Genomic DNA, 8,787 nt, shown 5'->3' on the forward strand with positions numbered 1-8,787 from the left:
AAAATTGAATACAAGGTATAGGCGTTTTTAGTTTGCTAATTATGAATATGAAGTCAAATGTGTAAAATTATTTATATAAACAAAACATGTAAAAAATTGAAAAAAATTATTTATACAAATAATTTCTCGGTTTTGCCGAGATTAAAATTTTAATTAAAATTGCCGAAATTCTCTCGGTTTAACCGAGATTCGAACCATTTTTGACTAATTTAGTACAGATTTAAAATATTTCGGTTGGAATCTCGGTTAAAGAAATTTAGAATGGTTCATGTCTCAGTTATGCCGATTTTATTAAAATTTAACTATATCTTGTATTCAATTTTATTTCTTATGCATTTTTGTTGTACTTATTGATGATAAAAGAGAAAACATTAAAAAGCAATAAACTATCTATGAAACTCAAAGTGAGCCAAAATGAAAAAAATATGACTTAAATATTTTTTGTTTCTACATTTATATCAAATTAGAAAGAAATCGGAATGTACCTTTTAGGTAGGTTTACTTGTGAGAGAGAGAATGGTTGATCTAACTAAAATTATAGTTATTTTTTACTTCAACTATATTTTTATAGTAATGACAGTAGTAACATCCATATAAAGTTATTATCACTAACATTATGAAGTTATTATCACTAACATTATGAGGTTATTATTTACTAACATTATAGTAGACATAAAAGAAAATAGTTTCTTTGACCATGATTTATAATAATTATTTTTCCATATAGTTATAGTTACAAATACCAAACATTTTTTCTCTCAGTATAAGTCTTCCGTTGCAGTTGTGACGTCGCGAATGTCTCATATACCGTAATTTCGCTTCCTGTTACAATCGATTATTGCGCAAACGCGTCAGTAATGTTTTTCAAGTGTAACAACTTGAAACGTTGCAACTTCATCGAGGAAAATATGTGCAAACTACCTGGCGAACGAACATACTGACAGGAAATACCACTCGTTATTTGTCTGGGTTCCAATCTTACTTATTTATCGTTATTGGTTTACTGAAGTACGACCACGACGACGACGACGACGATGACAGCGACGTTTGGTCTCAACGTCAAGCATCGGCTCGCCCTTCGTATCTATTGTTCATTGAAGTATCGAATTTTCTCAGGTATTAAATTGAAAATGACACCACCTTCCGTTTCCAATAATTGCTTCGTTTCTCTTATCACAATCGCCCCAGGTTTCCGTACCGAAATGCAAACGATGTAATCGGCGTCGAAGCGTCGAGGAAAAAAGAAAGAGGCAAATAATGTCGCGCTGCGAGTTAATCATTCCTTATTCAATTGCATGGCAAATTAATAATTCCTCACTGAATGGGAAAACGAGCTATTGTCTTACGCTTTGCTCATCTCTACTTACTCTCTTTACCTTTACGAGTCGTCTTCGATTGCGCGTTGAATTTACTTCGGTATTTGCGAGGTAAATTTTTAAGAGGAATATCATTTTAATGAGGTCCTGGATCGGAATTCGCAGCGAGTCAGTCACTTGTCGCGTTTAACAATCATAATAACTTGAAAACGCATCCAGACGCCACCCGATACATTTCTCCAAAAATCGAGAGAGCCATGGTAACTATTGCGTTGTGCGACTTTCGTGGATTTTGCATTTTCTCTCGCGCGAGGAAGCAGTTTCGTCGGAACGGCGTGACGAAAGCAAACGAGTGAAGAAATGTCACTCGTTCGCGGTTTTGGCAAATTGCTGGATCCACTTGAACGTTATTTTTCGTAGCTCCGCCGACAACGCTCCCATGGAAGGTCCGACACGTCGTTCATCGGGAGCGACGGTAACTTCTCGAGTCGCGCTATCTCATTACGCGAAACTTAGGTAGAAATTCGCGCGAGACGGCGCCGCGCCGTCCCCGGTCGTCGTACGCTCTCCAGACTAGGTGGCTACACGCAAGGATACTGATTTAATAAAGCGCAGCCGGGACAGAGTGGTGGCGGGACACCAGCCATGGTACGTGACGACGGAAACCGAAGACAGTCGCGTCTCTTATTCCTCTTTTCTTAACTTCATTTATCTAATACTTTCAGGAGACAAAAGCTAGTTACGACGAGCAAACAGCGTTGCATCGCGTTCCCGGGGCTTTAAGTAACAGACGGACCTGTAAGACAGACAAGATCTCTCTCTTTCTCTCTCTCTCTCTCTCTTACAACTCGAGGCAGCGCGGAGGGTGGACGAGTCGCTGCAACATTTCGAGATGTGCGCGACGCATCCTCCCTCTCGCTAGATCTTACAGTGTAGTAACACGAAGGTGTTTACGAGTCGCTGACTCGCTCGGTGCGCGAGGAATATCGCGAGCGCGCGAAGGGACGCATTTCGACGGTCCCTTCGCGGCCCTCGCCTGTTCGACGGCGGAATCGTCGTGTCGCAACTGCATCGGCACAAAAAGGAATGACGCATCACGACGGAGGGTGTGCGACCAGGCGAGGTGGCGGATTCTGCGGAAAGGGAGCTCCGAAAGAAAGGACGAAGAGGATCGGACGGGGGGTGGTAAAGGGGACGAGAAACGAGCGACGGTGGTCCGTGGTTACCGCGAACTACACAATAGTTGGCCGTCTCACAATGGAGCAGCCCAGGGCTGCGAGCGAGCAGACGGAATGAGTTTTTCCTTCGTTTCGAGTCGCGGGGACTATTTTAGTTTCCATTCTTTCGTTTCGTGCCGCGGCTCCTCTCCCTCCCTCCCCCTTTACCGTCTTCTCTCACCCTTCCCCTTCTTCCCATCTCTCGCTTTCTCTCATCCTCTCTCTTTCTCTTCGGCTCAGCTTTTATCTCCCTCCGCGTTTCTTATGCAGTTCTTTTCTCACCGCCGTTCGCGCGGACCCTCCTTTATTCGTCTCTCGGCCCTTTCTTTCGCTCACGCGGCCATCATTGGCGCGTCGCGACCGGCAACGTAAAGTTATTATTTTACGGATGCGTGCGAAAAGAGCGAAAAGAGAACGAGAACTCGGCCTGAACTCGGGCACCTCTCTTTCTCTCTCACTCTCTCCGTCCCTTTCTCGTGTCGGTTTCGAGAGCGCGACGAGAGACGAAACGATTCCCGACGGAATGCCCGAACGGGCCGGAATTAATTTGTTCCCGGTTAATTCTGGCCACGGACCACCCCGGCGTCTTCCAGACGCGACGGGGCCTCGACCTTACGCGGCGACGAAATCGAATTCCGTAACCGCGGGCGATAGAGTTAACAAGATGAGCTCGGTTCGCGAGAGAGAACTTCGCTAATCCGCAAATTCTGATATCAAAAGAAAAAGAGAACGGGGCAAAAGAGAGGAACGAATTTCTTCTGTTTACTCTGCGTTCTCCTTACCCCTGTGCCTCTTATTCTCGCTTTGTCCGATGCTTCCCGCTGCAAATGAAAAGGATAATGGGGCGATCGACAGGTGCTGATTCACAGGACCGAAGTTTCAGATGGAAAGGACCGTGTGAGTCAAGTCCTACATTAAATTCGGTTCTCGTCACGCGTCTCTTCCCGCGCCCCTCTTCCCAGTTAATAAGCAAGCCCACGCAGTTGCGGAGAATTATTTAATTAGGATTTAATTAGGATTAGATCAAGAGTGAATAACTGTTATTATGACAGACCACACTTCAGGCAGAGGCGGAGCACACGTAACACTGAGGGCTCGCCCGACGAAAGGCCGACACGGGGCCGAATTAATTTGTTTTCCAGCAATTTTGGGCTCGCCCGGGTGAAGACCACCGGCGCGATACTTCATCTTTCCATCCGTCCAAGATTCCCGGTGTGAAACGCTTTTTATGTCCCCATCCCGTGTCCAGCCGCTTAAATACTGGCCGCCACTAAATTGTTTTACGAAACACTAAACACACTTTTATCATAAAAGAGGATGTAGATGAATATTCAACGTCCATAAATACGAAACTGTTCGTTTAATAAATGTCTCTCCCAATCTGCGCTCTCTTCCCGTTCTCGCGGGGAAAATTACTTTCCGTCGTAGCGAACGCTTCGCCGGTCGCATTCACGCACGGGACGTTTTGGTAGCGGAACGAGAAATTATTTTCTTATAATTGAAGGGAAGCGGCGATTGTCTGCGATTGTGTGTGTGTGTGTGTGTGTGTGTATGCGGAAAGTAATTCGCGAAATCGTACGGATAAAAATCCCTCCGGCCGAGAAAGAACACAGATCTAATAATCTTTGTTGTAGTCTCAAGAAACGATAACATTCGATGAGCGCGAGATCGCTGCTGAACAGAAGTCGCGGTTCCGGCAAATGCAAAATATTATTGTTGCGTGCTCGTTCAGATGTTTCCTCGACGGTTTCCTCGATTTTCTCTCGACGGTAGATCGTCGGTATCATCCGATCGCTTTCGACAACGTCCAACGTCAGGTAAAACGTGTTTCCAAGAGCCGCTCCGCACGCCTCGGCACACGCGCGTAATGTATTCCGGTTTCGTGTTGGTACACCGAAAATCGTGAATATTCGTTTCGGCAGGCGGACACATCCGCTTAATCGCTAGGTTTAAAGATTTATGGTGTGGGGACCGGTCCGCGCTACACGCCATTCGAAATCATTTTTCGATTGATTATCACCGGCCATCCGCTCTCTCTTTGTCTCTCACTCACTCACACACACACACACACACACACACACACACACACACACACACACACACACACACACACACACACACACACTCTTTTTCTGTTTCCCTCTCTCTTGCTCGCTCTCTTCCCCATTCCTCTCTCTCTCTCTCTCTCGTTCTCTGGCTCCCGTTCTTTTTTTTGTCATACTCGCGGAGTTGTCACGGGAAAAATATTTTCCAGCCCGCTCGCGCGGGCTTCAGGCACGTATCTCTGTGAATCTCGTTTTATGAAACAGCGAATTTTCGAGTTACAAATAAAATCGGCGCGACGCGGTAACGAATATCGCGTGCCATTTCACGTATCTATTAACCTTTCGATCGCGACGCGTCGAAATGAAACAAAAAAGGTAGAGATGGCGACGGTGGCGGCGGTGGTGGTGGTAGTGGGCGGTGGTAGTGGGTGGTGAAGGGCAACAACAAGTGCACGGAGAAAACAAAAACAAGACAAACTAACAAAAAAAAAAAAAGAAGGGAAGACCGGGACAGGTCCATTGTTAACACGGCCCAATTATTTCGCGCCGATCCGCTCGTAAATATTGAACCTCCGCGGACGTCGGCGCGTCTGCCGGCCGTTGATATTCCGTGCGCGCGCGCGCGCGCGCTCCCTCGTCACGCTTTCTCTCTTGACGCCCTTTGCACCCACGAGAGGCCGAAAGGGAGACATATGAAAAAAACGCACTCAGCCGCGACGCCACCCTGAGTGACGCGAACAAAACGCTTCTTGAGGCTGGATCTAGCCGGAAGAAAACTTCAATCTAAGAATACCGTCGTCAAGAGAGAGAGAGAGAGAGAGAGAGAGAGAGAGAGAGAGAGAGAGAGAGAGAAAGGCCGCGCGCAACGTCATTAGTGAAACATAATTTCAAAGAGCCCCGGCGCGCATAGTCCGGAGACGCTTTCAGATGACTTTTATTTGATGTCAGGCTACACGGAAAACTTTGATGATACGCCTGCCCGGGGTTCACTCGCTCTGCGTCGTAATATTATCTGCACCGTGCGTTTCGCGAACCCAGAGCTCTCGTATCCTTGGTCCGCATAATGATAGCAGAATCGACTCGATGTATCGATAAAAAATACGACGATTTCCAGAGCAACGTCGGTTCTCTCTCGGCCAGTTGTTACCGTAATATCTTGTGCTCGCGCGCACGAGAATGAGCGCAGAAGATGTCAAGCGTTATCCTGGCGACCTAACTCGTTAATTATATTACGTGCAAATGAACGTTGCATAAGCGCGACGCTGCGCGATACTGAGTTAAAAAACACCCTTTTTTGCGTGCGGAGCATAAGTCCGTGGGCGAAAGCGACATTAATATGAGTATCACGTAACATCATTATTCCTTTGTTTTCGGAATTGCGCGTTCATTTATAATGGAGTCGACTTTAATCCCCGAAAATGAGGATACATCCGTTACATCGAGCGGAGGGAGTACGGCACGGCGCCGTTGCGCGGTCGCACTCTCGAAATCTCATTGTCGGGAAAGCGAACCGCGAGATCGGCGATGCACGAAAAACATGCGCGCGTCTGGAGCAGAAGAAAAGGAAGATATATCGTCGTTCATCTCGTTCATTAAGGAAGTATTTCACCTTATTGAGTCCAAAAGTGCTTTCCTTACAGGGAAAAGAATTCAAGCAATTAAGATGCGATTCTCTTCATAAATGTTTATTGATTTTTGCGGATTGTGGGCGATCATGCTCACCCAAAGTTCCTTTGGCTTGGCGCGCCATTTTCTACGCGCGCCGTTTCAATTTACGATAACTCCGACAAATATTTGAATTCACAACTTAACGAGCGTATTCTCAAATATCTAGATTTTAGAAGTATCTAAAAAAAAAATATTTGATTTTCCCAACCCAAAGTATTATACTCCGTTAAAACCCTCTTTACACACGCTCGACAGTGCCGGGCGGAATTATTTTTGGTTTATCGCGCCACGTTTAATGAATTTCCCAGTCACGCGAAGCCGCTTTGCTGCACGAATTGCCGGCGAATTCGCAACAACCGTTTGGCCACTGTCACAATGACTGCTCTTCAGTGAAATGAACACGGAAGGACCCTCGTGACGGGACGAGTCGCGTTTAATGAGAGGTGTCGCGATCGTCAAAGACAGAATTGGTGATTCCCTGTCGATCAATAACTCAACAATGACGAGACGTGATGCCAAACGTACCATTATGTACGGCATATCTGGGTTAAATATGCGAGGGCGCTGGTATGCAGATAGGATTCGTTAAATTGAATATTATCCACCATTTTGTAAACTAAAAAATTATCTACTATTTTGTAAACTTTGTCATGATAATTACTAGAATATTAACCTCTTAGGTACTGTACGCCACTATAATGGCTTATTTTTATTTCTAATAAATTATAATTTATTCATCTAAAACTGTATTCTAATTTACTTGCGTAGTGAAAAATATTACCAGACACAAATCGCAATATTGCATTGTTTTCGCGCAGTCCGCGTTGAACCTTGCCGTACAGAGATACAGCTCCGCAAAAAGTCTTGCCGTAGCTAAGAGGTTAATGAAAAAAATTTGGCACGCAATGCAGTAAGACATCTAAATCCAGACACCGTATATTCAAGTCACAACAAAGTTCTCATTCATTCATTATTTTTTTTTTTTTTAATTGCACTTTATAATTTATACGTGCGCTTTATACGTAATAAGAACATAAAACTTCGCATTGCAATTTCAAACCAAGACTTCTGAAATAAATTAATCTCTAATGCAAATACGAAAATTGACATCTTTCGTGTTTTTATGAATATGCTAATTGACCTTTAATTCATCGAAGAATAACTCCACTGGAGATGAGGTAATTTTCCCTTTTCACTGGTTTTTGTTTCAAGTCACTACATCTGCAAGCGAAGTTATTGACGTTTGTATCGATCCGTGCGCTCGATCGGCCGACGCTACCCCTGTAGCGCTCCGTAGAGTGAATCGCAACGCGACGCATGAATGAAAACAATAGCTACATTCGCGACGCTATTTTGGTAAAGTTCAAGATCTACGTAACTCGCAGACGTAAGATGCATCACGCAGATCCCAACGCTTGTTACCACAGCCAAGTAGAAGTGTCAGAGATAACCACCCCCGCGGGAAAGCCCATAGCGAACGCGACTCACTCTATCGCCAAGCATGTCTCTTCGAGCTTTGCGACTCATTGTCGCGGCGCTTATAGTCTCAGGACCGTGAACTTCAAGAGACTCGCGGAACTCTCTCTAATTTCTGAAACTACTGCGTATTGTTTCTACACAATATTTTTTACGTTTCTATCTACGCTATCAACACTAAGAATATAATGATAAAAAACTAGTTTCAATAAGAACTTTTCATGAATTAGGGAATATCCTGCAGGTCTTATAAAGTCGCCGATCCTAAGGCTAAGCATTGAGATAGTCGCACTGCTCGCTACAGCCACGGGCCAAACAAGCGTTGTCGCATTGACCTCGTGCTAGATACTCAGTCTTCCGTGATTGCAAGAAGGGTGCCGCGTATTAATTTGTACTGAAGACAACGTAGAAGTGATCAGTGTTACCATTAATCTTGAAGTCTGCTAATTGTTGATCACATTTTGGGAAAATGATAAATAACTTTAGTACCTTTAATAGCTGCGACATTATGTGGTATTATGTAGTTAATTAATTCACTTTAGAAAACAAAAACGTAGTATGCTAGCGCAGTAACAAATGGTCTGGTGCTAACGCTGAACTGAAGCTTGACGTCGATGCTGCAGCTTTAAACTGCTATAACTTCCGAATAAGTATATATGAAACGTAGCGATATGAAACGAAAAGCCATTTTTTTAGCGTGCGTTCCCGCAAGTGTCTACACTGCTCTTTTATTTTTCATTTTAAACTTAAGTGTCGTGGCCGATATATTAAAGCATGACAAACACAGTAAGCAACACACAATACGACTCTTTCCTTCGCCATCGAATTGTTCAAATTATTTTCTTTTCATTCTTGTCTACTAAAATTATATTATATATTAAAATTATATTATATATATATATATATAATATAATATATTATATATTGTATATAATATATAATATATTATATATATTATATATTATATAATATATTATATATTATATATTATATATTATATATTATATATTATATATTATATATTATATATTATATATTATATATTATATATTATATAATATATAT

General features: G+C 43.4%; 1 protein-coding gene across 1 annotated transcript in view; it reads right to left on the reverse strand.

Annotated features, from left to right (window-relative positions):
* Positions 1-7,328: 7,328 nt before the first annotated feature.
* Positions 7,329-8,787, reverse strand: part of LOC116843983 — a 6,768-nt gene continuing 5,309 nt past the window's right edge. The window contains exon 3 of the mRNA XM_032815008.1: positions 7,329-7,467. The gene's annotated coding sequence lies outside the window, so the exon portion shown is untranslated. The remainder of the gene's footprint in view (positions 7,468-8,787) is intronic.

The sequence above is a fragment of the Odontomachus brunneus genome, unplaced genomic scaffold (genome assembly GCF_010583005.1).
Source record: "Odontomachus brunneus isolate Ranch 3 - 2012 unplaced genomic scaffold, Obru_v1 Obru_scaffold_037, whole genome shotgun sequence".
NCBI lineage: Eukaryota > Metazoa > Arthropoda > Insecta > Hymenoptera > Formicidae > Odontomachus > Odontomachus brunneus.